The 22,970-nt window shown below is 45.5% G+C and overlaps 1 protein-coding gene and 1 long non-coding RNA gene across 3 annotated transcripts in view; one reads left to right on the top strand and one right to left on the bottom strand.

Annotated features, from left to right (window-relative positions):
• Positions 1-22,970, top strand: part of LOC142290176 (uncharacterized) — a 65,860-nt gene that overhangs the window by 29,405 nt on the left and 13,485 nt on the right. For both annotated transcript variants that reach the window (XR_012750233.1, XR_012750234.1), the window contains exon 2: positions 19,039-19,087. This is a non-coding gene — a long non-coding RNA (uncharacterized LOC142290176). The remainder of the gene's footprint in view (positions 1-19,038; positions 19,088-22,970) is intronic.
• Positions 1-22,970, bottom strand: part of CNR2 (cannabinoid receptor 2) — a 47,640-nt gene that overhangs the window by 12,271 nt on the left and 12,399 nt on the right. The window lies entirely within an intron of this gene.

The following is a 22,970-nucleotide window of genomic DNA, read 5'->3' as shown; positions in this document are numbered from 1 at the left end:
AGACCAGCAGACCCGCAATTTGCTGCAACTGCTGCACAACCTGTGAACGCAGATCCTTCAGTTCCCGTGATAGACTCTGGATCTGGTGTGCAAAAGCCGTAGCTGAATCCATAATAGATCCTGAACAAATATTTTTGTGGGCCGGTTATAAGGTTACGCTCGGGCAAGATTGCCTGGCGGACAGCGCAACACAGAGGTTACAACGGGTGATGTAAAAGGGTAGGAAGGTTCTTACAGTTGGGAGAGGGGAGACAGGAGACCCTTGTGACAATAATCTTATAGAAGCATCCAATGAGATAAGAGGAACCTCCAAGGCCTCTCCTTGGCCACAGCGGCATTCCAAAAAGTTATTTCAGCCCTGCAATCCACAAAGGCATAACCCTCCACACTTTTATCACTAAAAGTGACAACAATAGGTAAAAGTAATTTTTTCTCTAGGGGTACCTGAGTGCCTAGCTGGAGATTTCTTGACCCAGCTATGCGCAGTCATTTAGTGCTGACTCCAAACGTGGATACTCACGAACCAAGTGACCCAAGGAAGCATATAGAAGACACTGTCACTGACACCATCTTCACGTCTTAATTACATGGAGCTGCCTACTCCACCAAGCTGCATGGGTTCTCCATCGGCCTCCAGATCAGTGGAGGGTGTGGATAATCTCCACCCCAAAGACAACTTCTCTCAACATCGTTCCCTTCTTCTCCGATCCAGTCGAACTGCTACAGTCATGGCAGTCCCTAGGGACAGGGGGGAGAGTGATGTACAAGCATATTTTTGATATTGTCATGGTCATAAAGCCCAGATAGGAAAATACTGCAGAAAGTGGCATCATTCCACCCAGTCTCTATGGCCCATTTACGAAACTGGGAACAGTAGTTCTCCGCAGAGAGGTCCCCTTGACACAATGCTCTGAGGTTGGACTAAGCTAGGGCCACCCAGTCTGCCTCATCGAAAATCTGCCCCATTACCTCAAAAAATAAATTAATCCACTGATGAGCTTATGGGTGAATCCGGGGATAATGACAATGCCCAGGATTTGGGGTCCCCTCAAAGAAGGGAAATAAGAAGGCCAACCCGAGTGCTTTCATTTCCGGAGGACACAGGATGAAGTTGGAAACACAATTGTTATCCCTCCCTAAAATTATTGAATTGTTTCCAATCTTCCCCCAAAAAACAGTCAGGGGCACCTTGCGTTTTATGGGAATGACACCTGCAGAAGGGCTGGAGTAAAACTCGCCTGTGTCAGGGGGACTTAGTGGGCCAGGGTTTGGCTGTGCTGACTCACGGTGCCAGACAAATCTTGAAACATCCCTAGAAGATTCTGAATTTGGTTAGCAAGCTACTTAACCAGACCCACCTTGCTAGCTTACTATTTTATTTTTTTTTGTAGTGGGGCTATTTATTCTGTTATGCTTAATAGGAGAGAGACACTGCAGAACCAGCATCTGACCAGCAAGAGCACAAATGCACTTTATGTAAGCTGTCCAAACTAGGCAAGCCTTTAAGGGCAGAGATATTCTTCACCCAGCTGCCAGTAAATGGGAGGTGGACTTTGACAGAGGCCTTCCCAGGCTGCTGTCGCTGGACAGCTGGCGCCTGGTGGCAAGGTTTGAGTGTAGCCAAAGACCAAGCAAATGCCTCTCAGAGAAACACAATAATGTAGAAAACTGAAGGGAATCCCCCTCCCCCCTCATCCCCTTTCAGAAAGGTAAAATTTCAAACAGAGGAAGACAAACAATGGTTGCACCACTTACCACTACTACCAAATAAAAAGCAGTGACCTCGCCAGGGAAAAAGGTTGAAATAACCCCCCTGATGTTGGAGGAAATGATCAAGAGTTGGATACCTGCCAGTCACTCCCAAAAAGCCACTCCCTGTTAACATGTACAGCAGAATGGACCCAATCCCACCCGCCTAGTACCAGACACATCAGCATCCAGTGTTGCTTGGCAACCGGGGAACACAGCGTCCCATGTTCCTCGGGCAGTGAAACCCGTGGGAGACACAACGTACTGCATCCCCACACAACCCACCACTCCACTATGTGTTTGGGATGGGTTACCTGAGCTTGTTGGAGCTCGGCCCCTAATGTGACCAAACCCCTTTCTGGTAACAGCTACTGGCAGTTCTTACGACCAGAGATGCGAAGCACCGAATCAGCATTCCTAAAATACCTTTGGTCTTTGACTGTCCCTCTGATTAATGCCCTCCTTGCCCGGGTTGAGAATTTTGGTGGACAACAAATTTCTTCTGTTGTGGTACCATGATTCAAGATAATAAAATTTATTGTTCTTTCCTTTTTATTGATAATGGACTTGATGGTTCTCATCAAGGGATCATCAGAGATTGGGATACTTTTTTAGAACCCCACCCTGACTTGTACTTCTCAACAACTTCGTCTTTGACTTACTTGGAGATCTCCTCTTTCTTAATGGTGTTTCAGCTTCTGTGGCCTTTCAGAAGAGGTGTGTATGTGTTGCCCGCCTGTAGCGGTCGCCTCAGGGACGTCACTCCACCTTCTAGGCCGCCACAGGGGCTCCACTTGATTACCGCTGGCAACAGGTATGTCAGGTTTATTTACATACGAGTCGTGACGCCACTCACGGGTTTTGCGGTCAGGGGTATGGGTAACCGCCATTGCAGGTTTAACGAGCATCTGGGGCTGATGGAGTCTGCTGTCGGATGGTGTGGCCTCCCGTGAGTGTGAGGCTGGCCCCAGGGGCTCGGGTGTGTAGAACAACAGGTTCCAGAATAACTTAGTCACAGTCCCAAGTGACTTTCTACTCGTTTACTCACTTTCAGATGTTTTTGTGAGGTAACCCGGGCGATGCTGACATAAACCAGGTGGAATCAGGTATCCTTCAGGCTGGTCTAAGGGTAACCGTTAACTCGCCTTCCTAGCACTTCTTGTTTCGGAAAACCCCTGACTTGAAGTACTATGGGATTCATCCAGGGAAGTCGCTGCTGCCTTTTCTCCCTGGATGAATCCCATAAGGAGGATGGCTCCAGGCTCGATCCTCCTTATGGGCCCCCTCGTTGCTGCTGATGCTCGGACTCTAGTTGGTTGGTGTGGGACTTGTTGTCCTCCCCACCGGCAGGTTTACCAGACCAAATAAATGGATATCTACTCTAGGGACCTGTTCCCCGTGCGTGCCTCTTCATCAGAAGTCTCCGTACACGACCAGCTGACTAACGCAGCGTCTTTCTGTCCAACTACTGGTAACCGTTCTCCCCTGCTAACCGCTACTACACGTGCAGGATCTGACTAGCGTGTCCGCGCACGTCACTCTCCTGCCACTTCTTCTCACACCTTCTCTCTCTCTCTCTCTCTTCTGTGCTTGTCTACTACCAGACAGGCTAACTCCTCCTACTTTTCCTGACAGCCACTGCCACCTTAGCTTCCAGCCCCTCCCCAGCACCCTTAGATGAGATGTGGAGGAACGCCCCCTCTTGGGGTCTGCCCAAGGGTCCCCTCTAAAGTGTGAGAGACCTGGTTGCTATGTGTCTGTTCCCTATTCCACCCTATTCCAGCCTTTGGATTACCTGGATGTACTGCCCCAGCATGGGTGCAGTACCCAGTGGCGCCTGACCAGGTCAGGGGCGCCACATGTACATACTGAAAGACCATGTGACATGCAGATTGCACAAAGGTGGACTTCCTTTCACTAAGCATGACTGCTGAAGGTAATTGCTTGCACCAGAAATTTTTCAGGACTTAATAGCAAAAGTGATGAATACTTATCCATATGGCATTTTTTATTTAATTTATCCCATAAATTTAATTTTTGCCTATAATTTTCTCACTTCACTTCTCCAACTTAGACTATTTAGTGCTGATGCATCATACAAAAATCGGATTACAAAAATACTTAAACACAGGTAGTAATGTAAGAAAAGAGGTAAAAAGTCGAGAGTATATTCTTTCACAAAGCACTGTACACGAATTCCTTGCCTGTGACATTCAGAACTAGCTGCCTGCTTTTTGCAAATCTGATAAATGGGGTCCTGTGTCTCCCGCTGTGCCTTTTGGCCTAGCAGAGCTCAGCCAGACGAGGTCTAAGTTGGTAAAGTGGACATGCCACATACTATATAGCTAAGAATCTTATAGCTTATAGGGGAAGCTCAACTGATGTCTGATTTTGGGAGATCATGGATCAATACAGCAAAACAGTCAACTGATGCTTTCATCCTGCGGAGGTAATTTGCGGTACAACTTGGTTGTAACTTTGTTTACCAAGAAGTAAGCAAATCCAGTTGTGTCTAGCAAGCGTCAAGTTATTAGAAGGTGGAATCCCCAAGGTATGGGAGACCCCTGAGCAGGAGCTCTTTTTGCCCTATCTGTCATGAAGGCCTGGCTGCACACTATGCCCAGTTTCTCCACCCGTAATATTTTTTAGATGATAGAAATGTGAATCTTTCATTAAATTTACATATTTATATATACAACAGAACCAAAATGTAATAAAACACATATATACATGGATTAGAGTCTTGAGATGCATAAATAAATGTATATACAGTGCCTACAAGTAGTATTCAACCCCCTGCAGATTTAGCAGGTTTACACATTCGGAATTAACTTGGCATTGTGACATTTGGACTGTAGATCAGCCTGGAAGTGTGAAATGCACTGCAGCAAAAAAGAATGTTATTTCTTTTTTTTTTTTTTTTTTTTTTAAATTGTGAAAAGTTTATTCAGAGGGTCATTTATTATTCAATCCCTCAAACCAGAAGAATTCTGTTTGGTTCCCCTAAAGTATTAAGAAGTATTTCAGGCACAAAGAACAATGAGCTTCACATGTTTGGATTAATTATCTCTTTTTCCAGCCTTTTCTGACTAATTAAGACCCTCCCCAAACTTGTGAACAGCACTCATACTTGGTCAACATGGGAAAGACAAAGGAGCATTCCAAGGCCATCAGAGACAAGATCGTGGAGGGTCACAAGGCTGGCAAAGGGTACAAAACCCTTTCCAAGGAGTTGGGCCTACCTGTCTCCACTGTTGGGAGCATCATCCGGAAGTGGAAGGCTTATGGAACTACTGTTAGCCTTCCACGGCCTGGACAGCCTTTGAAAGTTTCCACCCGTGCCGAGGCCAGGCTTGTCCGAAGAATCAAGGCTAACCCAAGGACAACAAGGAAGGAGCTCCGGGAAGATCTCATGGCAGTGGGGACATTGGTTTTAGTCAATACTATAAGTAACGTACTCCACCGCAATGGTCTCCGTTCCAGACGAGCCCGTAAGGTACCTTTACTTTCAAAGCGTCATGTCAAGGCTCGTCTACAGTTTGCTCATGATCACTTGGAGGACTCTGAGACAGACTGGTTCAAGGTTCTCTGGTCTGATGAGACCAAGATCAAGATCTTTGGTGCCAACCACACACGTGACGTTTGGAGACTGGATGGCACTGCATACGACCCCAAGAATACCATCCCTACAGTCAAGCATGGTGGTGGCAGCATCATACTGTGGGGCTGTTTCTCAGCCAAGGGGCCTGGCCATCTGGTCCACATCCATGGGAAGATGGATAGCACGGCCTACCTGGAGATTTTGGCCAAGAACCTCCGCTCCTCCATCAAGGATCTTAAGATGGGTCGTCATTTCATCTTCCAACAAGACAACGACCCAAAGCACACAGCCAAGAAAACCAAGGCCTGGTTCAAGAGGGAAAAAAATCAAGGTGTTGCAGTGGCCTAGTCAGTCTCCTGACCTTAACCCAATTGAAAACTTGTGGAAGGAGCTCAATATTAAAGTCCACATGAGACACCCAAAGAACCTAGATAACTTGGAGAAGATCTGCATGGAGGAGTGGGCCAAGATAACTCCAGAGACCTGTGCCGGCCTGATCAGGTCTTATAAAAGACGATTATTAGCTGTAATTGCAAACAAGGGTTATTCCACAAAATATTAAACCTAGGGGTTCAATAATAATTGACCCACACTTTTATGTTGAAAATTTATTAAAATTTAACTGAGCAACATAACTTGTTGGTTTGTAAGATTTATGCATCTGTTAATAAATCCTGCTCTTGTTTGAAGTTTGCAGGCTCTAACTTATTTGCATCTTATCAAACCTGCTAAATCTGCAGGGGGTTGAATACTACTCGTAGGCACTGTATATATTGTGAGACTGTGACCGGGGTTATCTATGACGGCCGGTATGTCTCGCCCAGGTTGTGCTCACTCCATGATAGAAAGTAAATCCACTATAGGGTTAATGCTGTTTCCCTACAGGCTTAAGGAAGGGTTAAAAGGAAACAGGAACGAGGGCAGGTGTGCTGGGTGTGAGGGAGTGAACAGAACTCCCTGAGTTTTCTGCTGGAGAGGCACATGTATTGTGTTATGGACTTTTGTTTGGACATTAAAACCGTGTGCTGTGAACCTTAAATGCCTGGATCCCGTGTCTTCTGCTGCGCAGCCGACCGTGCTACCTCACATATGGTGGAGAATGCGGGCATGACAGCCGGTGAGGTGTAGCATCCATCCCTGGTGACCCAGCTGCGCATGTCCTGGATTCGAGCGGCTATACTACAGCCCAAACCCGGCGACGCCATGGAGGACATACTAAAGCATTTGGCTCAGGCTAATGCACAGCAGCAACAGACCAATGCACACCTGCTCCAATCCTTGCAAGTGCAGGAAAGAAAACTCCAAGAACAGATGGATCAGGCCAATGCACGTCAGCAGCAATCCTTGCAAGTGCAGGACAAAAGGCACCAAGAACTGATGGAGCAGGCCAATGCACGTCAGCAGCAAGCCTTGCAATTGCAGGAAAAAAGGCACCAAGAACAGATGGTTCTCCTGGCCAAGTTGATCCGTGCCAGATCGGCAGCAACAACCCCGGGACCGGGTGACGACGGCAGCGTCCGGAAAGCGGTGAGACAAGCGTTGCAAAAGATGACCCCGGGTGATGATGTGGAAGCGTTCCTGGCGGTGTTTGAGCGGGTGGCCGAGCGGGAAAAGCTGCCGACCCCGCAGTGGGCTGAGGTATTGTCGCCCTATCTGACGGGGGAACCCCAAAAAGCGTACCTGGACCTCTGTGCCGAGGACGCCATTGACTATGTGACCCTGAAAGCCGAAATACTGGCTCGGTTGGGGGTGAATACCTATGTACGGGCTCAGCGGGTCAATCAGTGGTTCTATGAGGAAGCCAAACCCGTACGCTCCCAGGCCTATGACTTGTTGCATCTTGTAAAAAAGTGGTTGCAGCCTGACACTCTGAGCCCGGCGCAAATGGTGGAAAGGGTAGTAGTGGATCGTTTTGTGCGCACTTTACCCGTCACCGTTCAACGGTGGGTCGGACAGGGTGACCCGAGTACCCTAGACCAATTAGTGTCCCTGGTAGAGCGGCATGTGGCTACGCAGGACTTGATACGGGACACTGAGACTTTGCGTACCGCCCGTCGGTCCGGCCCCTCCAAGCCTAGGGCCAAGGACCCACCGCTGACAACGGTACAGGAGTCCCCTACCGTCCCGTCTGAGGCCGCGGCCGCCATTCCTGAGGTCCGGAAGGTCCTGTACCCTAAACGACAACCCGTCAAGGGGGTTTCCGTCCCCATTAGATGTTGGCGGTGCCAGCGGGTGGGACATATGGAAGCCCAGTGTCCACTCACCACGGAGCCCATGGATTGTGGGGTTACCCGGCGGGGTTCAATGTATGCTCAGGTGGTGTGTACCGCTGACCTGGTCTCCCCAGAGACGGAGCCCCACTTGTGCCACATACAGGTGAATGGATGTCCGGTTACAGGATTGTTGGATTCCGGAAGCTTAGTGACCCTTGTGCGATCCACTTTGAGGGCTAAAGTAAAGGCCACAGGACGTACCGTGGGGGTGGTTTGCATACATGGGGACCGCCGAGACTATCCCACGGGGATTGTCACCATCACAGCACCTTGCGGTCAGGTGCAACATGAGGTGGGACTTCTTAACACTCTTCCTTATGACGTGATCCTAGGAAGGGATCTGCCCTATTTTTGGACTTTATGGAAGGGACCCCCTAAGTCTCCTCAGATATTGGTCAGTCCGGGACCTGAGCCCTACAATCCTGAATCCGGGACACCTGCCGTAGGGGTCCCCATGATAGGGACAGAATGTGAACCCGATAGGTCGCCCCTAGAGGTATTGGCAGGAGAGGCTGAGACGGTCGAACCCATCCCGGAGTTGGAGGCGTCCCCGGATACGTTTGGGACTGCCCAACTCCAGGACCCTACATTAATACATGCCCGGAGTCGGGTGACAGTAATTGACGGGGTGGCACAGCTGCCCGGTGCCCAGGTAAGGTACCCCCATTTCGCTCTTAAGCAGGATTTACTCTACCGGGTAGATGAAATACGGGGCGTGGGGGTAGAGCAGTTGGTGGTGCCCCAGCCGCATCGTCGGCGGGTCCTCGACTTGGCTCATAAACACCTGATGAGTGGCCACCTAGGGGTCAAGAAAACGCAGGAGCGAATATTGCAAAGGTTCTATTGGCCCGGAGTCTTTGGGGAGGTAAAACGGTTCTGCGAAACCTGCCCGGAGTGTCAGCTTACCGCACCCCTGACCCATTTTCGCAGTCCGTTGGTACCGTTACCCATTATAGAAGTCCCTTTTGAACGGATAGGGATGGATCTGGTGGGGCCCCTCGTAAAGTCCGCTCGAGGGCACCAACACATCCTAGTGATCGTTGACTATGCCACCCGGTATCCCGAGGCGATACCTCTCAGACATACTGCAGCAAAGCTTATAGCTCGGGAGTTGTTTGCTGTGTTCTGCCGGGTGGGGTTGCCCAAGGAGATCCTTACGGATCAGGGGACCCCATTCATGTCTAAAGTGACCAAAGAGCTATGCCGGCTACTCCAGATCAAGCAGTTGCGTACGTCTGTGTATCATCCTCAAACGGACGGTTTAGTCGAGCGTTTCAATAAAACCCTGAAAACCATGCTAAAAAGGGTGATTTCAAAAGACGGGAAAGACTGGGATATGATGCTTCCCTATTTGATGTTTGCCATCCGTGAGGTGCCACAGGCATCCACGGGGTTTTCGCCTTTTGAGTTGTTATACGGGCGACATCCCCGGGGATTGTTGGACCTGGCAAAGGAAACATGGGAACAAGAGCCCACCCCCCATAAAAGTGTGATTGAACACATTTTGGGTATGCAGAACCGCATAAGCGCGGTCATGCCAATTGTGAAGGAGCATCTACAGGAGGCTCAGGCCGCGCAAAGCGGCCGCTACAATAGACAAGCTACCATGCGGACCTTTAAACCCGGGGATCGGGTGTTGGTATTAATCCCCACGGCGGAGAGTAAATTCCTGGCTCAGTGGCAAGGCCCCTACGAGATAAAGGAAAGAGTCGGGGTGGTTAACTATAAAGTATTGCAGCCCGGTAGGCGGAAACCTGAACAAATATACCATGTCAACCTATTAAAACCCTGGCAGGAACGGGAAAGCCTGATGGCTGTTTTTTCCCCATCTCCCTCCTCTTCGGGTCGTTCAACTCCGGCTCCAGCGACCTCCGGAGAGGACGAACCGGAAGTAAGGATTGGAGAAGCCCTCACCAAGACTCAGAGGCGAGAGGCCAGACGGTTGGTTCAGCAGAACCCCGATGTCTTCTCCGAGCTGCCCGGTAGGACCAGTCTGATACGACATGATATTGTCACCGAGCCCCACCTGAAGGTACGCCTGAAGTCATACCGGGTACCGGAGGCTCGACGACAAGCCATATCGGAGGAAGTAAAGACAATGTTACGCCTGGGGGTCATCGAAAAATCCCGGAGTGAATGGGCTAGTCCGATTGTCCTAATACCAAAACCCGATGGCTCCTTAAGGTTCTGCAATGACTTTAGGAGATTGAACGAAATATCCAAGTTCGATCTCTACCCCATGCCCAGAGTGGATGAGCTGATTGATAGGCTGGGACAGGCGCGGTATTTTACCACGCTCGACCTGACCAAGGGGTACTGGCAGGTGCCACTGACGGAGTCCGCCAAGGAGAAAACCGCTTTTGTTACACCGGAGGGTCTCTTCCACTATGTTGTCTTGCCTTTTGGGTTACATGGCGCTCCGGCCACGTTCCAGAGGTTGATGGACTTAGTGCTGGAACCCCACCAGGCGTATGCATCAGCGTACCTTGATGACATCATTATTTACAGCTCCGATTGGCAGACCCACTTGGAACAGGTACAAGCGGTGGTGGACGCGCTTCGAACAGCCGGATTGACAGCCAATCCCAAGAAATGTGCGTTGGGACTCACGGAAGCCCGCTACTTGGGCTATGTGATAGGCCAAGGAGTGATTAAGCCCCAAATTAACAAGGTTGAGGCGATCCAGAAGTGGCCTAGACCCCTGACCACGAAGCAGGTTAGGGCCTTCCTGGGTATCGTGGGATACTACAGGAGGTTTGTAAAGGATTTTGCGGGACTATCAGCCCCCTTGACGGACCTTCTCAAAGGCAAGAAGTCCGTCATGGTGCGCTGGACTCCGCAGGCCGAGGACTCCTTCCGGGCCCTGAAGGGGGTCCTGTGCGGACAGCCCGTTCTTGTACACCCTGATTTCCGGAAGGAGTTCATAGTACAGACTGACGCCTCAGAGGTCGGCCTGGGGGCAGTGCTGTCTCAGGTGGTTCAGGGGGAGGAACACCCCGTCACCTTCTTAAGTAGGAAGCTCACCCCTCCCGAGCGGAATTATAGCGTAGTGGAGAAGGAGTGCCTGGCGATCAAGTGGGCCTTGGAGTCCCTACGCTATTACCTGCTGGGACGGCAGTTTCGCTTGGTGACGGATCACTCTCCACTGGTCTGGATGAGGTCCGCCAAGGAACGGAATGCCCGGGTTACCCGGTGGTTCCTTTCTCTGCAGAACTTCCGGTTTACGGTTGAACATAGGGCCGGTAGGTTGCAGGGCAACGCCGATGCCTTGTCCCGCGGCCCGTGTTTGATGGCTGGAGTTCAACCCCGCACGCTTGAACTGAGGGGGGGGGTATGTGAGACTGTGACCGGGGTTATCTATGACGGCCGGTATGTCTCGCCCAGGTTGTGCTCACTCCATGATAGAAAGTAAATCCACTATAGGGTTAATGCTGTTTCCCTACAGGCTTAAGGAAGGGTTAAAAGGAAACAGGAATGAGGGCAGGTGTGCTGGGTGTGAGGGAGTGAACAGAACTCCCTGAGTTTTCTGCTGGAGAGGCACATGTATTGTGTTATGGACTTTTGTTTGGACATTAAAACCGTGTGCTGTGAACCTTAAATGCCTGGATCCCGTGTCTTCTGCTGCGCAGCCGACCGTGCTACCTCACAATATATATATATATATATATATATATATATATATATATTTATATATATATATATATATTTATTTATTTTTTCAATATATATAATATACACATACTGTATATATTGTAAGATGGCTGCCGGACACCTCATGGATGGCAGATATGTATCACAGAGGTGATTATCCTCAATGATGTAAGCCCCAAAGCAAGGTCCAGCACAAACAGAACTGAGAGCGTTAATAGGGCACAGCAAGATCAGGTTTACGAACAATTAGACTGATCGGTGGGACTGACTGCTGAAATATGCCCCCCCCCCACCCGGGTGTGAGATGGTGGATATAAGAAAATCCAGGTGTATCATTAGGTGTCTGTTTGTTGAGGTAAGGAGGCCTCCTGTGTGAAGTCTCAATGACAGGGCTTGTATGCTAGACTGTCACTGAATTGATGGTTTTTGGACTGTGTATCATGTTTCCTGCACTAAAAAGCTGTTTATGTTCCTGTATGTGCAGCAAACTTTATGGAGTTTTAATAAAGCATCCTGGAAGTTATATTTAAATTGTCTCTCGTGCTTACCTCAAATGCAACTGAGTGATTTGAGATTCCTACAATTGGTGTTGGTGAATTTGTGAAGCACAGGCACAGACTGCCGCTGGTGAACCACTTGTCTTGCATAAAAGCAACTACAAGACTGAAAACAGACATATGGAGAAGCTGATAAAGCAGTTGCTGCAAGGTAATCTCCAACAGCAGCAGTGGCAGCAGCAGCAGCAGTGGCAGCAACAACAGCACGGGCAGTAGATGGAAATCTTAGCAGAGGCGATCTTTGGCAGGGCAATCACTTCAACTCCAACTCAAGGTGATGATGTACATGTGAGGAATGATAGTTAGTTGAGTCTTGCAGAAGATGACACCAGAGATGATGTTGAGGCATTCCTAACAGTTTTCAAAATTATGGCGGAACAGGAGAAATTGCTTTCGTAGCAGTGGGTGGAGGTTCTGTTGCCATATCTAACAGGAGAATCACAGAAGGCCTATTGTGACCTGGCTTTGCAGGACGCAAAAGAGTATCCCAAACTGAAGACTGAGATCTTGATTTAACTCTGGCTCTCCCAAATGTTTGATCTATTAGGCCTGATTCAAAAGTTGTTGCAACCAGAATCTTTCTCTCCAGCACAGATGGTGGACACGGTTGTCATGAACAGCTTCATTCATGCCCTTCCGAGGGCGGTTCAGAACTGGTTTGCACTTGAATGCCGATGACCTGGTAGGCCTGGTAGAAAGGTACCAGGCAGTTGAGAATTCCTTGGGGAAACAAGGGTTCATAACATCCGCATACTGAAGCTCCCAAATGGAGGTTGACACCCAAAAGAAGGGATCTAGAGCCACATATCGGAGCGTCCAAGGGCCCAGGTGACATCTGCGTTGTTGTTGTTGAGAGCCCCAGCTAATGACGTGATTTGTTGAAGGTGTCATGCCCCAGGTCACATTGCCACCTGTTGCTCCATGACAACTGAGCTGTTCATATTATGCATATACTGCCTGTAGTGTTTACTCTCAACCTGGCGGGGGGCACAGACATTTTCTTGTATCAGTAAATGGAGTGCCAATGACTTGTCTGTTGGAATCAGGGAGCTTGGTGACCCTAGTGAGGGCCACACTTCCTCACCAGCTGATTCCTGGGAAGATAGTGGGCATCTACTGTATCTATGGGGATGCTAAGGACAACCCTGTGGCCAAGGTGCTCATAGAGACAAATTATGGCACTGAGTCTTATGATATTGGCATTGTCCGGGACTTGTACAGTGCCTTGCAAAAGTATTCGGCCCCCTTGAATTTTTCAACCTTTTCCCACATTTTAGGCTTCAAACATAAAGATAACAATTTTAATGTTATTGTGAAGAATCAACAAGTGGGACACAATTGTGAAGTTGAACGAAATTTATTGCTTATTTTAAACTTTTGTAAAAAAGAATAAACTAAAAATCGGGGCGTGCAATATTATTCTGCCCCTTTACTTTCAGTGCAGCAAACTTACTCCAGAAGTTCATTGAGGATCTCTGAATGATCCAATGTTGTCCTAAATGACAGATGATGATTAATATAAGCCACCCGTGTGTAATCTAGTCTCCGTATAAATGCACCTGCTCTGTGATAGTCTCAGTGTTCTGTTTAAAGCACAGAGAGCATCATGAAGACCAAAGAACACAACATACAGGTCCGTGATACTGTTGTGGAGAAATTTAAAGCCACATTTCGTTACAAGTAGATTTCCACAACTTTAAACATCCCAAGAAGCACTGTGCAAGCAATCATATTAAAATGGAAGGAGTATCATACTACTGCAAATCTACCAAGACCCGGCCATCCCTCAAAAATTTCATCTCAAACAAGGAAAAGACTAATCAAAGATGCAGTCAAGAGGCCCATGATCAATCTGTATGAACTGCAGAGATCCACAGCTGAGGTGGGAGAGTCTGTCCATAGGACAACAATCAGTCGTACACTGCACAAATCTGGCCTTTATGGAAGAGTGGCAAGAAGAAAGACATTTCTAAAAGATATCCATAAAAAGTGTCATTTAAAATTTGCCACAAGCCACATGGGAGATGCACCAAACACGTGGAAGAAGGTGCTCTGGTCAGATGAAACCAAAATCGATTTTTTTGGGCACAATGCCAAATGATATGTTTGGCGGAAAAACATCACCCTGAACACACCATCCCCACTGTCATACATGGTGGTGGAAGCCTCATGGTTTGGGCCTGCTTTTCTTCAGCAGGGACAGGGAAGATGGCTAAAATTGATGGGAAGATGGATGGAGCCAAATGCAGGACCATTCTTGAAGAAAACCTGTTGGAGCCTGCAAAAGACCTGAGCGTGGGATCTAGATTTGTCTTTCAACAAGACAATGATCCAAAACATAAAGCAAAATCTACAATGGAATGGTTCACAAATAAACGTATCCAGGTGTTGGAATGGCCAAGTCAAAGTCCAGAGCTGAATCCAATCGAGAATCTGTGGAAAGAGCTGAAAACTGCTGTTCACAAACGCTCTCCATCCAACCTCACTCAGCTGGAGCTGTTTGCAAAGTAAGAATGGGCAAGAATATCAGTCTCTCGATGTGCAAAACTGATAGAGACATACCCCAAGTGACTTGCAACTGTAAGCGCAGCAAAAGGTGGCGCTATAAAGTATTAACTTAAAGGGGCCGAATAATATTGCACGCCCCACTTTTCAGTTATTTATTTTGTAAAAAAGTTTAAAATAAGCAATAAATTTCATTCAACTTCACAATTGTGTCCCACTTGTTGATTCTTCACCATAAAATTTAAATTTTTTTATCTTTATGTTTGAAGCCTAAATTGTGGGAAAAGGTTGAAAAATGTAAAGGGGCCAAATACTTTCGCCAGGCACTGTACACTCTGTTTTACCAGATGGAGAATGGCAGTTCTGCAATGACTACCAGAAACTGAATGAGGTTTCCAAGTTTGACACATATTTAGTGCCCTGTGTCGACAAGTTCATTGCAAGACTAGGGACAGCACAGTACATCAGTACCTTGGACCTCACAAAGGGTATTGGCAAATACCCCTATTCAAAGATGCCAAGAAGAAAACAACCTTTTCAATGCCATATGGTTTTTTCTTGTAAGTCAGGATGCAATTTGACTTGCAAAGAGCTCCAGCCACCTTCCCGAGAGTGATGGACCGAATCCGAGCTTCCCACCAGAAGTACGCAGCAGCCTACCTAGATGACAATGCGTGCTTTATCCAGGATTGGGGATGCTATTTAGGCAAAGTCCAGGCAATATTTGACTTTGTAAGGAAGGCGAGGTTCTTTATCTACCCAGAGAAATGTGCCATGAGGATAGAAGAAGCCAAGTACTTTGGCTATGTTGTAGGCAGGGGCGAGATCAAGCCCCAAGTGAATAAGGTGGGCACAATCTACAATTGGTCACCACCGATTTCAAAGAAGCAGGTCAGAGAGTTTTTGGGCATTGTGCGCTGTTACCGTCGGTTCATTCTTAATTTCGCCATGATAGCCGTGCCCCTGACTGACCTCCTTAAATGAACGAAGTCAGCTATGGCCAAGTGGTCTCCAGAAGCACAGACAGCATTCCAGGAATTGAAGCTAGCCCTGTGAAGCAGCCAATGTCCAGGTTTAACATTAGGTGTATGTGGGGAGGTAAGAAGGCCTTCTGTGTGAAGTCTCTATGCCAAGTTTGTATACTAGGCTATCACAGAAGTGCCGCTGTCTGGATTATGTAATCTTTGTCTCTTACTGAAAGGCCAATTATTTCCTGTGTTTGTGGCATGCTTTTTGGAGTTTTAATAAAGTAGCCTGGATGTCTTATTTAAATTGCCTTATGTGCCTACTTCAAACACAACAAAGTAAGTCGAGATTCCTATATACATCCTATATATTACATATACACTACTCACAAAAAGTTATGGATATTTGGCTTTCTGGTGAAGTTTCAGGATGATCCTAATATGCCCTCTAAATGAAACTTTTCAGGTGAATCTAGTGTGACCTTCTCTAAATTTTTCAATGCACATGTCCAACTGTTCAATGTTTTGTTACTTTTTGCACAACTTGCTGTTCTCTAACAAGGAGCTTAATGGCAAAATTCACAACAGGCGTTTGATCCATGTATCGCCCAATACATTTCGGAGTTCAATTAGAATTGGTATTTAAGCAGTTCTCCTCATCATGCTGTTCACATTTTGACATCATGAGACCAAGATGGCACCTAACAGTTGATCAACAGTACCACTCCATTGTGAGGTTTCAAGCGGGATGTTCTCAGATGGAAGTGGCCACTGAGCTTAGAATGTCACAGAGTGTCATCAGCAGGTTGCAACAGAGATACAGACAGTTAACAACAATTTAGTCTGAATTAGTAATTCACTGCACAACTAACATATAACAACTCTTGTTGGAACAGGCTATGCTCCATCAAAAACACATAGTGAGTTCAATGTTTAACGGTAGATTATTTATTTAATAACATTAAAAATGTATAAAACCATAACAAAAAATAATAAATAATGGTGCTTCAAACAAGAGGGCCGATATATCAGCTAATATTATGCTTATATAAGGCACAGGAGTAAATAACACCCAAACATTCAATAAGGAATGAATATATATTTATCTAGGAATTTCAAAGACTAAAAAATATATATGGTTACAATAAACCTAAAATATATAACATTCGCAGATAAAAATAAAATTCATTCATAATATATATTTAGAATTGATCCATTTAGGTACAAAGTGGTGTGTGAAGTTGAAGTGCATGAAATATAAAATATAAATACTAAAATCAATTATTTACAATATAAATGGTTGGTATAAAACTATCTAATATGTATATAGTTTACAGATAAAAATAAATTCATTTACAAAACATGTTAAGTATTAATATTGCTAAGTGCTAGTCAATGGCCAGTGATGTGAAGTGCATAAAGTACAAGGTGCTATGATAATTGCAATGATCGGACAGCAGTATATTTAGGTTAGATTGGGTGAACAACAGAATAAGGTGCTGCTGTGCCAGTAAAAAGTAATTACCTGGTGTGTAATGCTGAGTCGTCCCTCCACCCCGACGTACGTTTCAATATGCTTTCCTCAGGGGGCATTTGAAACCATTTAAATTAGCATGATCTGCCTACTACCTGTCTACACCACCAGGCACAGCAGTATCTATGCTGGATGAGGGATCAGCGGGCCTCAGTGCTGTTCACAGATGAAAGCTGGTTCATGCTGAGCAGACAGTATAGCCACCAACGATGTTGGAGGTGTCAAGGAGAATGCTATGCGTCAACCACTGTTGTCACCAGATGAGACTTTAGTGGTGGGGTGTTACAGGGCGCATAAGTGTGTCTAGTCAATACAGAGCTGCCCTACATTTTGTGAATGGAACAGTGACAACCCCTATTACTTGAATAATATCATTAGTCCAATCATTGTGCCTCTATATGAACAACACAGACCTAATTTCATCTTCCTGGACCACAGTGCTCCAGCTCATCGAGTTCTCATCAACTTTATACCCCAGAACTTCAATGCTGTGAGGGCCACCCTTCAAGAAGAGTGGGATTCCATGTCTTAGAAGACAATAACTTAACATGAGAACATTATGAAAGGTCATTGTCAAGATGTAATTGATCCCTAAGGCCACATGACAAGTTTTTGAGACATAGACATTTTTGAGGTGGTATACTCACCACTGTTGTTGGCTTTTGTTTCAATAAATTGTTTGAGATGAGGAAATCACCTTTGCATGCTTTTACGCAAGTGCCCTACTTTCATGATAAAATATCACTGTAGCGTGACCTTTTTTTTTACGTTTTGCACATACAGTACAGACCAAAAGTTTGGACACACCTTCTCATCTGTAGAACAACTGTTAAGAGGAGACTTTGTGCAGCAGGCCTTCATGGTAAAATAGCTGCTAGGAAACCACTGCTATGGACAGGCAACAAGCAGAAGAGACTTGTTTGGGCTAAAGAACACAAGGAATGGACATTAGACCAGTGGAAATCTGTGCTTTGGTCTGATGAGTCCAAATTTGAGATCTTTGGATCCAACCACCGTGTCTTTGTAGAAAAGGAGAATTGATGGACTCTACATGGCTAGTTCCCATCGTGAAGCATGGAGGAGGAGGTGTGATGGTGTGGGGGTGCTTTGCTGGTGACATTGTTGGGGATTTATTCAAAATTGAAGGCATACAGAACCAACATGCCTACCACAGAATCTTGCAGCGGCGTGCTTTTCCATCCGGTTTGCGTTTAGTTGGACCATCATTTATTTTTCAACAGGACAATGACCCCAAACACACCTCCAGGCTGTGTAAGGGCTATTTGACTAAGAAGGAGAGTAATGGGGTGCTATGCCAGATGACCTGGTCTTCACAGTCACCAGACCTGAACCCAATCGAGATGGTTTGGGGTGAGCAGGACCGCAGAGTGAAGGCAAAAGGTCCAACAAGTGCTAAGCATCTCTGGGAACTCCTTCAAGACTGCTGGAAAACCATTTCTGGTGACTACCTCTTGAAGCTCATCAAGAGAATGCCAAGACTGTGCAAAGCAGTAATCAAAGCAATAGGTGGCTACTTTGAAGAACCTAGAGTATAAGACATATTTTCAGTTGTTTCACACTTTTTTAAGTATTTCATTCCACATGTGTTAATTCATAGTTTTGATGCATTCAATGTGAATCTACAATTTTCAGAGTCCTGAAAATAAAGAAAACTCTTTGAATAAGAAGGTGTGTCCAAACTTTTGGTCTGTACTGTATTTTACCCGAAAGCCAAATATTTCTAACTTTTTGTCAGTAGTTTACATTATTATATAAAATCTATATAAATATAAAAAACCCTAACAAATATAAATAAGTTTTATTATATTTTGGTGGTGTTTTCTCAAAACTGTGCAGAAATAATACCTATATATGTATATATTTACTATATACTATATGTGTGTGTATATATGTGTAGAGACAAATACAGTATGTATATAATCATAAGTATATATGCGAAGTATGTTACCAAGTTTTTTCAATAAAAAAACCCCAGAAAAACCCAAGTAATCACACTGGAATACATTGTGACATTTCTTAAAAGACCTTCTACTTTAGCTTTGATTTTACGTAAAAAAAAAGAAATACGCAGCTGTCCTCGGTACTGCTTTTTAGTTATTTTGATCATTTTAGGATCTGTTGCTTTTGTATAGAAATGTGGTACGTTGTGGGAATATAATTTTTATGGTATTTTTCTTTATAGACATTCGAGAAGGACATACATTTTAATTCATGTCGTCGGAGGTCAAAGGGTGAGTAAGGAGAATGACAACTGACAAACATGTTGTAATAAGGATGTGTCACAGGACCACACTCTCACTTTCAGATCATTGAACTTTAGAACACATTCACATGTACAAATTCTACTCACAAGTGTACAAGTATAGTGCATGCTGTGATTTGGTCTGCATGGAGAATTGCCCATGTGCACATTGGCTACATTTCGTCCCTGTGCGGACCGTCTTGCACACGGGCCAAACACGTGCTAGTGTGAAAGAGCCCGAGCCATTTATTGACTAAATAATTTTTAATTCATTTTCATTAATTAATTAATTTGCAAAGATTTGCACTTGTTAAACATTTAATCAATAACATGTCGCCATGAAAACACGATGCAATTGAGCTAAGTTTTTTGGCTGTGATTTTCCAAAATCCTGGAAAAATGCCTGTTTTTATCTCAATTTCAGAATATTGCGGCAAAACATGCAGTGTAACATAGTTGTAGAAAAAGACATGGTCCGCACATCCAAAAATCCTAAGTTGATCTAATGCCGCTAGGTAAAAATTTATGCACCTGAACATGAGTTTCCTGGTTCAACATTCTGACCAGACTGTTGTCTATGTGGACACCGTGTCATACCTGACTACGCCAGTTGCCAAATTGCTATACCTTCTGAGGACCCCCTGCATGCACACTAATGAAGGTCTTTGACCGAAACGTCTGTGTTTGTGCTGGTCCTACAAGTTCTTCTCAATAAAAGACCACTATTCACATTTATCTTGAGTGCCAAGTTTCTACATCTACTTGAGATGGATTTGGACCCTACTTGAGCACCAACCCAGAAGTGCCCTGTGTATCAACTCACTATCCTAAAGATAGGTCATCATTATCATATCGGTAGGGGTCCAATACCTGACATCTCCACAGATCAGATGTTCCCTGGGCCAATGAACACTGGATCTCAGCAGTTGCGGAGCTGAACAGTACTCCTACAGCCACTGTGTAGTAGCCGCTGCTGGGTACACAAGATCCACCCATATACAAATGAGTAGGTGTTGATATGCAGTATCTAGCACAGATTACTATGGAGTTGTTAGAGCTGTACTGTTCAGCTTAGCTATTGGTAACATCCATCACAAGGGCGACACTGAGAATGCTGTAGCTGATTTTTTAGGTTACTGGTTGTCAGTCCTTCAACAATATAATACTGGTGACTACAGATGAGCAGACCCATGGATGTTCAGGTTTGCTGAGTTCGGCTGAACTGTGAAAAAAAGTTTGGTTCAGGACCCAAACTTGTCCCCAGTCGTCAAATCCCATATAACTAAATAGAGACCCGAACTTGAGTAGTCTAAAATGGGTTTAAAATGCTTGTAGTAAGGGTTAGGGGGCGGCAAATAGAATTAAAATGGGGGTAAAAGCATGCCAATTGCCATGCAAGCAAATGTGGATAGGTAAATGACTTAAAGGGGTCCTGTTACCATATCAGTCATGGTTACATAGCAAGTAAATTAATAAACTAAACATTTTAATAGTGATCCCACAGAGATAGATTTCTCTACAGACCAACAATTTTTAAAAAGTCCTTTTTGGAGCCTGTATTTGCAGTTAACCCACACAGTCAAGATTGCTGAGTTCCGCCACAGAGCAGCAATTCTCAAAAAAGACCCTACAGAGCTTGTTTTCAGAGTTGACTCACCCAGTCAAGATTGTCAGATTTCCCCCACAAAGCAACAATTCTCAAGAAGTCCCCTACAGAGCCTGTATTCCAAGTTCACCCACACAGCCTATATTGGCAGAGTTCACCCACAGAGCAACAATTCTCAAAAAGACCCCTACATAACCTGTTGTCAGAGATTACTCCTACAGCCAAGATTGTTAAAGTTCCCCCACAGAATAACAATTCACAAAAAGGCCCCTATAGAGCCTGTATTCCCAGTTGACTCACACAGCTTATATTTGCAGACTTCCCCCACAGAAAAACAATTCTCAAAAAGGTGCCTACATGACCTGTTTTCAGAGATAACCCCTACAGTCAAGATTGTTAAAATTCCCCCACAGAACAACAATTCTCAAAGAGGCCCCTATAGGGCATGGATTCCTGGTTGACCCACACAGCCTATATTGGCAGAGTTCCTTCACAGAGCAACAATTCCCAAAAAGGCCCCTTACAGAGCCTGTATTCACAGTTCACCATACAGCTTTTAATATCAGAGTTCCCCCACAGAGCAAAAATTCTCAAAAAAAATCCATACAGAGCCTGTATTCCCAGTTCACCTACACAGTTAAGATTGGCAGGGTTCCCTGTTGTGAATGTCAGTTATGCTTTTGCTGCTGTGAGGCTCCCTCTTGTGGCCAGGAATGGTTTGGACAGAGACCAGGTATGTTGAGCAATGGGCGTTTCCATTGCTAACTCTCTGCCTATTTAAACCCTGGTCTGCTAGCAGGCTATGCCGGATGTCAGTTGTTCTTTGTTCACCATCCTGCTTCATCCTACTCCAGACCACATCTACCCCAGATAAGTGATTGGCTCTTTATTTGTTGTTTGGTTCTTTTTGCTCTTATCTGAGTTTGTCATTTACTAGGTTTTGTCAGTTTATTTGCATGTAGGGATCTTCATTCTCAGTTGCTTAGCTGGGAAGCTCCCTGCAGCTATGTTTGGAGTATTGCTCCTATTAGTCCATGTGTTTGTTGCTTCTTGAATTTGTAATGGTTCCTGCTTTCTGTTCATTGGTATGACAAGAGCGCCTGGTATAGGATGGAGTTCAGATCTAGTGATCTGAGGGCCTTTTGTACTATCAGGTTTTTGGATTTTTGCACGGGTTTTTCTCTAGCCACCATCAGTCCCTTTCCTATCCTGTCCTATTTAGTCAGTATGGCCTCACCTTTTGCTAATCCTATCATCTATCTGTGTATTGTGTTTTCCTATATCACCGCAGTCTTTGACTGTGGGGGGCTTGCTATTTTCTGAGGCAGAGAGTTATTACTCTTTCCTTCCTTTAGGATAGCTAGTTCTCCGGCTGGGTTCGTGGTGCACAGGATATTAGTTCACCCCTTGGCTACTTGTAGTGTTGATGGTTAGTAAGGGGATGGCGGCCAGATTAGTTGCCAATGATCTTGTCACTTTTTACCAATGATTTATGGTGGTCTTCCATGGTTACGGATCATAACAGTTCCCCCACAGAGCAACAATTCTAAAAAAGGCCCCTACATAGCTTATTTTCAGACATTACCCCTACAGCCAAGATTGTTAGAATCCCCCCACAGAGCTACAATTCTTAAAAAGGCCCCTATAGAGCCTCTATTTCCAGTTGACCAACACAGCCTATATTGGCAAAGTTCCCCCACAAAGCAACAGTTCTCAAAAAGGCCCCTACATAGCCTGTATTCCAAGTTCACCCACACAGTCAAGATTGGCAGAGTTCCCCCACAGAGCAACAATTCTCAAAAAGGCTCTACATAACCTGTTTTCCAAGTTGACCCACACAGCCTATATTGGCAGAGTTTCCCCACAGAGCAAGAATTCTCAAAAAGGCACCTACATAGCCTGTATTCCCAGTTCACTTCCACAGCTTATATTGACAGCGTTCCAACACAGAGCAACAATTCTCAAAAAGGTCCCTACAAAGCCTGTATTCCCAGTTCACCCACACAACCTATATTGGCAGAGTTCTCTTACACAGCGCAACAATTCTCAAAAAATCCCCTACATATCTTGTTTTCAGAGATTACCCACACAGCCAAGATTGCTAGAGTTCCTCCACATAACAACAATTCTCAAAAACGCCCATATAGAGCCTGTATTCCCAGCTGACCCACACAGTCACAATTCTCAAAAATCCCCTACAGACGCGGTATTCCTCGTTCACCCACAGTCAAGATTGGCAGAGTTTCCCCACAAACCAACAAGTGTA

This window comes from Anomaloglossus baeobatrachus, chromosome 2, assembly GCF_048569485.1.
Source record: "Anomaloglossus baeobatrachus isolate aAnoBae1 chromosome 2, aAnoBae1.hap1, whole genome shotgun sequence".
In the NCBI taxonomy this organism is placed as follows: Eukaryota; Metazoa; Chordata; class Amphibia; order Anura; family Aromobatidae; genus Anomaloglossus; species Anomaloglossus baeobatrachus.
Note: the sequence above shows the minus strand (reverse complement) of the source record. Positions and strands in the feature narration are given on the sequence as shown.